The sequence below is a fragment of the Vombatus ursinus genome, unplaced genomic scaffold, assembly GCF_900497805.2.
Source record: "Vombatus ursinus unplaced genomic scaffold, bare-nosed wombat genome assembly UNPS02014175.1, whole genome shotgun sequence".
NCBI lineage: Eukaryota > Metazoa > Chordata > Mammalia > Diprotodontia > Vombatidae > Vombatus > Vombatus ursinus.
The window spans coordinates 1,687,331-1,696,772 of record NW_020953953.1 but is presented as its reverse complement, the minus strand read 5'-3'; positions in this window follow the sequence as shown (position 1 = coordinate 1,696,772).

Genomic DNA, 9,442 nt, shown 5'->3' with positions numbered 1-9,442 from the left:
CATGACAGAAGTTGCCAGCTCCTCTGAGGTCGGCTTCTTCCCACAGTCTATCTCCCTTCACGGGGGCTGAAGAGAGGCTGGTAACTTGGACGTTCTGTCTCAAAGCTGGACACCAGAAGAGCCCAGACCTCGCTTCTTTCTCCGGCTCCACCCCCTCCATACACAGGCACAGGGCATAGGTCTCCGCCATGGAGGAGAGGGTCCCGTTCCAATAGGCTTTAGGACTTGGGTTTTATTAGAATCATCTGAAAAAAAGAAAATGCTACCCGGCAGGTTTGTGCCTAAAACACAGGGTAGGGAATTTTCTTTCACACACTATTACTCTTCGTTCTTCCTTCTCAGCCAAGGAGGATGTCCAATCCCTCCTGCACGGGGTAGCCCTTCAAATGAGGCTGGCTTCTGTATGTAATAGGCAAGTTTTGCTAAGGAGTAAGCAAGCTGAGTAGTAAAATAATTTATAAGTGTTCCATTATTTGCAGTAACAGAACACCCAGAATTCTCGTGGCATACCTCTTGAAATTTGCAGTGTGCTGGACTGCTCCAGGACATCCTTGTAGATCCACCACTCTGGACACTACAAATTCCAGTGGCCATTTATCCTTGGACAAAGTTGTGCAAGTAAGCTAACTGGGAGAGAGCTCTTTCAAGATGTTGGGCTTTGGGAACCTTCTAGACCCAGCATATTACTATAAGACAGAAGGATCCAGAGAAACTGGTGAGAATCCAAGTAGAAAAGTGAAGGGCTTTGAATCTATGGCATATGATATCTACCTGACAGAGCTGGGCATGTTTAGCCTGGAGAAGAGAAGACAGAGGATCTTCAAGCTTTTGAAAGACTGTCCTGTGGAAGAAAAGTTTCATCACAGTCAGAGCTATCAAAAAAAAAAAAAAAAGGGGACCGAACAGCCTCAATAGGTAGTGAGTTCCCCATCTTTGGAGGTATCCAAGCAGAGGTTGGATAAAACCTTGTTGAGGATAGTATAGAAGGGATTCATGCTCAGAGATGGGTGGGTTGGATTATGGACTGATTTACCTGGATGATCTGGGAAGCTTTAGAAGATTATGAGGGGAAACAGGGGAAAGGTCGAGACTGCTCTAACCTTTGACATGTGGGTAGGTTTCAATAGGAGTAAATGCTAAACCTGAAAAGACAAAGGCTCTCATTATATGGCCATCCATCCATGTCCAAAGTGAGGAGCTTTCTGGAGTTGGTGATTGTTACTGGAAAATCAAGAAGAATTATTTCATCCCCTCCCCTCACTCCTTTACAGGGGCAGGGGACTATGGGTACAGAATACTACATATGTCAGACTTTTTTCATGTGCTAATTGGTTTGCTGAACCATTTCTTATTCCTTTTTAAAAATTTTTTGTTGCAAAGAACACCTTTGTGGGAGGGAAGGAGGAAATACATTAGGAAATGCAGATGGTGTTAAAAAAAAAAAAAAGAAACAAGATATTATTAAACATTTTGTAAAATCTCCCAAACACCGCCCCCATGGATAGAAAAAAGGGAACAATGGAGCAGGGAAAGGTCTCAGTTGTGCCTTACACCCATGTAGAGCCAGCAAGGCCATGAGAAATATGTAGATGCCAGCCTGGATGACTGGAGGGGAGGGAGAGTTTTATAGCAGGAAAATGATGGCTACCTTCAGAAGTACCGGGTGGGGGAGGGCACCCTAGCAGGGAGATTCATTATTGGCCCTGAGGTTGGCTGTCCCTGAAAAGTTCTGAGGTGGCACAGCTCTCCATTTCAGGGTACTACAACCCATGACAGATAGCTGACAAGGGCTAAGCTGGACTCAGGATGAACTACCCGACATGCAGACCCACAGACCAAGTGCACCAGAAGCCATGGTGATCCCCCAGGAGGGAGTGGCAGCAATCTCAGGCATGAAGGGAACAGAGGCAGGAAGAGCAAGAAGTCCAGACCTTCCTGGGAAGACCAGGTACAAGGCAAGGGGCCATGAGCAGGAACATTGGCCAAGAAAAAGAGACAAGACCCTCCCTAAAGGCTCATTACCAGTCAGAGGGGCTGAGACAGCCCAGAGTCCTGAAGGAGAGAACAAATCTGTGGAAATGAGAGGATTCAGCACAGCCAGGAATCATCTGCACTGGGGAGCAACCTGGACCAATTCCTTTACTGGTCGCATAAAGACACAGCTAAGTGGCTCATGGATAGAGCCCTCAATCTAGAAGACCTGACTTCAAAAGGATTTGAAATGCTTCAGATACTTAGAGCTCTGTGACCCTGGGCAAGCTAACCCAACCCTTTCAGCCTCAGTTTCCTCATCCACAAAATGGGGATGACAATACTGGGAAGGTCAAACGAGATAACATATAAAATGTGTTTACCAACCTTGAAGCACTATATAAAGGGGGACAGGAACAAGCATTTATTAAGTGCCTCCTAAGTGTCAAGGGCTTTGCAAATACCTTATTTGGTTCTCACAATAACCAAATGCTATCCCCATCTTACAGTTGGGGAAACTAAGGCAAACAGAGGTTAAGTGACATGCCCAGGATTACCCAGCTAGTAAGTGTCCGATACCAGATTTGAATTCAGGTCTTCCTGACTCCAGGCTTAGGGCTTTTGGCACTATGGCGACATCTAAATTCCTCAAATTTAGCCACCCAAATACTAGCTATTATTTTTAATTTTTAAACATTTTTATTTAAAGTTTTGAGTTCCAAATCCTATCCTTCCCCTCCCCCATCCCTGAGATGGTAGGCAGTCAGATATAGGTTATACATGTGCAATCACATAAAACATTTCCATATTAGTCATTTTGTATGAAAAGATTCAAATAAAAGAAAAAAAATGAAAGAAAGTGAAAATAGCCTGCTTCGGTCTGTATTCAGACAGCATCAGTTCTTTCACTGGAGGTGGATAGCATTTTTCATCATGAGTCCTTTGGGATTGTCTTGGATCTTTGCGTTGCTGAGAAGAGCTAAGTCATTCACATTCTTTGGTGAACACTATTGCTGTTACTATGTACAATGTTCTTTCTCCTGGTACTGTTCACTTCACTTTGCATCAGTTCAGGTAAGTCCGAAAGACTTTTCAAGAGAGAAAGGTGGTCTAAGAGCTGCCATAACCAATTCCATTTTGTTCTGTATTTCTCAGGGTTTGGGGTGCGGGTGGGGTTTGTTTTGTTTGTTTGTTTTTTGCTATAATATCTCTACTTCAAAGACAGCTTGGAGCAAAATGTCTCTCTCCATCACTTTCTCTCTTCCTCCAATCACTTTACCAAGAAGGACCTCAAAGAAGCTGTCCACCCCTCCTCCTAATCCTATCTACTCCTAATCCTATCTAATTAATCCTCTCCTCTTATAGGAGTTTAACAAATAGTTGCTTGACTGACTGATTAAGAAGGTAGGATTTCCTTTTATGTAGGGATAAATGGCTATGCTGACAAAGACACTCTTTCCTTAGTAACAAGTGAAAAATAACCTGTTTCGTTATAAGCACATTTCCTGCTAACACTCTACTCTCTCCTGCTCACAAAGCTTTGGAGAGTAAAAGAACGTGAGTCAATACCTGATTGCGGTCTATGTGTCATCCGCCATGTTAGCTCTTATCCATCGCCCACTGAAGACACATGCCCGGCTCTTGAGTAAATAAACTGTAGATTACGTGTCTGTGCTGGTTTCTTTGGGCAGTAGCTAGTAAGAACTCTAAAAATTCTCCCTCCAATTTTAGTGACCAGAAAGGGACTGTTGGCTCATTCTCTTGGGTTCTTTTCACCTAGAACTTTCCAATGCACACATGACGGGTGGGTTCTCCAATTCAGGAACTTCCAGAGAAGTGGAACCAGTGATAGAGTTGCATTCCAGCCCTTCTCTGCTCCACGTGGAGAAGATTGCAGAGTCCGTGGAATGTTTTGTGGCTCTGCATTGTCTGTCTTAACCCTTTGCACCTGAGAAAACTTAGTATTTTACCAGGAGAACGTCTTTCTGCTGTGAAAAATTAGCTTTCTCAGCAATCATTATCTTGGAAATTCAGACCATCCCCATCCCCCTTTCTTTCTAAGGTCAGTCCTTCATCAGGACATTAAGATGTAATCTAAATGAGTCTATGCCTGCTCATTAAGTTGCCTAGGCAGGTCTGGGAGAATGTTGATTCCTCCCTATTGTCAAGACAAGTGATATGGAAATTGATGTCTCTTTGACCAGGATTGAGTGAGGGGAGTCACGTACTAAAAGACTCTCATTTTAATATGGGCCACCTCCCAGAGTTGATTGGCATCCCTTAGGAACACCAACTCTTCAAAGGGCATACAATGCTGCGCCCCCAAAAAAATTCAATTTGAGCCAGTTCTGAACTGGCCCCCTTAGGGGAGCCCAGTTTTGGACTGAACTCCCATGCAATGCACGTCAAGCCAGCTTGAAAGAAATTAAACTATGAACATACGCATCAATTCTGTTTGTCTCTTTCTTAGAGCTGACTGTTCAAAACTAGCCTTCACACTTGTATAAGTATCTGGGGTAGAATTAGGATTTTCTGAATCTGGTGCCTCTTCACCTTATTTTTTGCAGGTAAACAAGCAAGAGACTTGCTTGGGTGTTTGTCAGTCTGTCCCTCGTGATCACTATCTGGTAGATCACCCTTCCCATCTAAATTTCTGTTCCGTTTCTAAGCTGACATAAAGCCAAACCCCTTTATTGATGATGCAAAGTCAACCCAAGCCTCCATTCTAACCTGAGCAGTCAGTCTTCATTATGGGATTCTCTGGATTCTCTTGTCAAATAATGATGAAATTCTGACATAAGCTTCAAACCGGGCTTGGAGTAATCAGTGGTCATTATGGCATCTGGTTTAGGGCAAAGCAAAAGCAAACTGAATCTCTGGAAGGACAAGTCCATCAGTCTCAGTCTGAACGCCTCGGTGAATGAGATGAATCCAAATGGCCACTGAGTGGTAGCTTTTTTCATGAAGCTTTACAAATCCTAAAGAGTAAAGGAGAGCCAATTCTAGTGCTCACTCTGCTTCCCAATAAATTGAGACCTCTGATCCTTTGATTAAATGTTCAGTGTGAGAGAGAACCTTAAAATCATGCAGAAAAGAGTGAGAACTTTCCTGCTAGAAATTTCAAAGCTTTGAAAAGATAATCTCACCTTTGTGCTCCTCATTCTGGCTGGTTGGGAATTTGAAGAGATAGCCAGCCTGACTAGAAGGAACTAGTTATCCTTTCCACATCGAGACTTTCCCCATAACTGGTTCATGATATATCTTGGGTGGGCATTAAGAAACTAAATAGGAATTTGGGGGAATTTGGGGGAATTTTCAGAAGCCACAGACAACGTGAGGCCAGCAGACAACACAGAAAAAGTTCAGAAGCCCAGAAGTGCATAAAATATATGTATAGTGTTGTATAGTATCAACCCAAATTTTACAATAAGGTGCTATGAACACCCCATAAAAGAAAAAGAAAGAAATCCGACTTCTTCTCTGGTACAAAAGGAGGGCCAAAAAATTTTACGTGGATTTTCCAGATTACAGGAGCATCACGCCCCTAACCCCTGAAATGTGGAAGGGACACATATGGAGCAAAGCTCCAACTGTGGACAGATCACAATCCATTGACCAATATCTTGACCAATGCCAAGTTGGATGCTGCTTGCCAAAGATGGGTAGCAGCTCTGGCCAATTATGATTTCAGCATATGCCTGGCAAGACTAATTCCAATGCAGACACTTCACCCAGAATGCCACGGAACACTAGAACCATAGTGATACCAGAAGAAGGGGTCAGAGCAATCCAGGACACTCAAGTACTGGACTCCACCCGACTGGAATTATCCCTGAGAGCCTGGGGCCAGTCACCATGCCAAGTGCATTTGTGAACCTTGCGATGCCGTTCCAGACAGGGGAGGGCACCTTACTACTGAGTCCATGGCAGAATTTGAAGCTGTGTGACAGAAGGCTGTGTCAGAAGGTGACTGATTCCACATGTGGAACCAGGAAGCAGCCCGTGCTACCCAAAGCATGCCATTCAATTGTTGTCATTCGGATTGACGGGGTGCTTGGGTGCTTGTCTTTGGGAGTTTGTACTTGGACTCCAATTTCTCCCTAGTCTCAGACAATCACTCCCCAGCCCAAGGACACTGTGCCTAGCAATTACTCATGCATGGGCCCCAGCAAGACCCTAATCTCTCTCCCTGGTGCGGCCACACAAAGCTGGGGGAGAGAGTGCTGGGATGCTCAGGCCCCAGCCCTCATGTCTCTTGAAGCCTCCCAATTCCTTAGTAAGCTCCTGTCTTGTGAGAAAGCTTTCCCTTGTTGCAGAGCATTCTCTCATCAAGACAGAGAGAGAGGGGTGCCTTGCCCAGCCCAAGGAGTTTTGTCCTTGGTTGGCCCAAGGACTCTTCCTCCAGCCAGACTCCAAAGATCCATGCCTCTGACATCTCCTCCCTGTCTGGTATACTCCCTGTACTTTGCCATATACAAGGACACCTGGACCTTTAGATTACCTCATCAGTATCCCTGGCATTCCTTTCCCATGCCCTTTTCCATATAAACCCTAGCTCTGTCCTCAGTCTCTTGCAGGTTCCTTAAGAATCCTTGCCCACTGAAAAGCATAGCAATAAATCTTCTCCACCTTGACCTAAAGAATGCTTGAGTCTGTGAATTCATTCCAGACGACCCCGTCCTGTACTCCAGTCTTTGAGGGGTCTCAACCTCTCACACCACAACAGTCATTTAGTCATGTCTGACTCTTTGTGATCCCCATGAACAAGCTGCTGGAGTGGTTTGCCATTTCATTCTCCAGTGTGTCTCTGTTTTACAAATGAGGAACTGAGGCAAATGGAGGTTAAGTGACTTGCCCAGGATCAAAAAAAGCTAGTAAGTGTCTGGGAACCTTATCACATTCAGGGCAGCTAGGTGATGGAGTAGATAGAGCTCTGAGCCTGGAGCCAGGAACACTCATCTTCTTGAGTTCAAATCTGGCCTCAGACACTTCCTAGCTGTGTGACCCTGGGCAAGTCATCTCACCCTGTAAAATGAGCTAGAGTGGGAAATAACAAACCACTCCAGTATCTTTGCCAAGAAAACCCCAAATGGGGTCACAAAGAGTAGTACACAACTGAAAGGACTGAACAACAAATCACGTACAGTAGTGATGTCAAACCCAAATAAAAATGGGGGCCATTGAAGTGCACATAAGGATCCTTCCAGACCATAGGTTGACTTAGTTTTAAAATGTCATATTATGTATGCTCTGTTATATCTTTATTTTAACTTCCCCAATTACATTTTAATCTGATTCGGGCTGCACTCAGGAGTGTCACAGGATGCATGAGGCTGGCAGGCCATGCGTCTGACCCATCTGATGTACAGGGCTCAGGTAGAGATAGAACAAAGGTTTGTGAAAACTATTGACTTTTCTCTATGTTTTTACAGGTAGCCATCTTTAATGTTCTTCCTATAGCCCAGACATTCAGAAGGTTAACGCTGTAAGATTTCCACTGGCTTTGAACACATGAACTATTTACTGGACAGCCAATGTGGCTAGGTTTTATAAGGCCCTACTAAATTATATTAAGTCTTATTAGTAGCAGATTTAAGCAGCATTACCTAGGAAACCTCCCCAAGTGGCTTAGAACCTAGAAAGTCAATCTACTGGAACACTTCCCAAAAGCTGTAGAAACAAGATGGAAGAAGGCCCATTCCAAATCCTGTTCACAAACTGACATTTAGCTAATGGCACCGAGATGCTGATTCAGGAATGCTTGTGTCTGACTTGGAACCAAGCCAGACAGTCTGTGGACAGTAGTCCACAGTGGTAGGACAGACCTCTTTGACACAGAATCTCCAAAGGAAAATGTTTTCCAGAAGACTTCAGGCAGTAGAAAACCAAACCCAAGAATGGAACAAGAAGCCTGTTGATCGAGTGGACATCTCTCTAGATATATATCCTACAATTACGAAGACCAAAAAAATGGTTTTTTGTCCATCATGTGTTATAGTGCCCTGACCCTTTTGGAGAAAGTACTCAGGCAACAGATTTAAAACACAACTGGACATCTAAACTCAGATCCGCAAGGTTCCAGTTCCTTGTGAAATTATTCTTTCTGTCTCAGTCTATGACAGGGAGTCCCTAGGATCCTACTCAAGACCCAGGTTCCCCACTTCCATGTGTGATTGCCCAGCAGTACTGTTAAAATGGATAGCTCTAAGGGGCAGCTGGGTGGCACAGTGGATAGAACACCAGCTCTGAAATCAGGAAGAGCTGAGTTCAAATCCGGCCTCAGACCAAACACTTGACACTTACTAGCTGTGTGACCCTGGGCAAGTCACTTAACCCCAACTGCCTGAAAATAAATAAATTGATAGCTCTAAAAGCTGTGGAGGGCACCAAGACTCCGCCTTAGAGATTGTTTTAGAATTATTATGACCTTCCGGTCTTGAGGATTTGCTCAGGTTGTCACAATTTTTTCAGATGGCTATGCTAATAAAGATACATTCTCTCCTTTGTAACAATTTAAGGATAATTTCCAGGTGTAATAAGTATCTTTTCCTTTTGTACCTGCTGCAAACCAGCTGCCTAGTAAGACGGCCTTACTCTGGCTCAAAGCTTATACATATATGCATACATATGTCATCCCCTGAATTAGCACCCAAGTCCATCACCTACTAATGGTGTCATACTGGAGAGACTACACTTCAGTCTACTTGTCTGCATCTTACATGTAGATGGCCCAGTGGATAGCACCCTGGGCCTAGAGTCAGAAGACTCACCTTCCTGAGTTCAAACCCAGCCCCAGACATTTAGTAGCTGTGTGACCCTGGGCAAATCACTTAACCGTGTTGGCCTCAGTTTCCCTATCTGAAAAATGAGCTGGAAAAAGAAATGGCAAACCACTGCACTATCTTTGCCAGAAAAAAAAAGGGGGGTCACAGAATGGGGCATGACCTAAATGACTAAACAAAATCCAACCTCATCACATCCCACCCATCAGATTGGCCAATATGACAAAACAGGAAATGACAAATGTTGGACAAGATGTGGGAAAATGGGAACACTAATGCATTGTTGGTGGAGTTGTGAACTGATCCAACCATTTTGGAGAGCAATTTGGAACTATGCCCAAAAGGCTATGAAAATGTGCACACCCTTTGACCCAGCAATAGCGCTTCTAGGGCTATATCCCAAAAAGATCATGCAAACGGGAAAAGGACCCACATGTACAAAAATACTCATAGCAGCTCTTTCTGTGGTGGCAAAGAATTGGAAATTGAGAGGATGCCCATCAATTGGGGAATGGCTGAACAAGTTGTGGTATATGAATGTGATGGAATACTATTGTGCTGTAAGAAGTGATGAGCAGGTGGACTTCAGAAAAACATGGAAAGACTTCTATGAACTGATGCTGAGCAGAATGAGGAGAACGTTGTACACAGTAACAGCCACCTTGTGCTATGACTAACTTTGATAGACT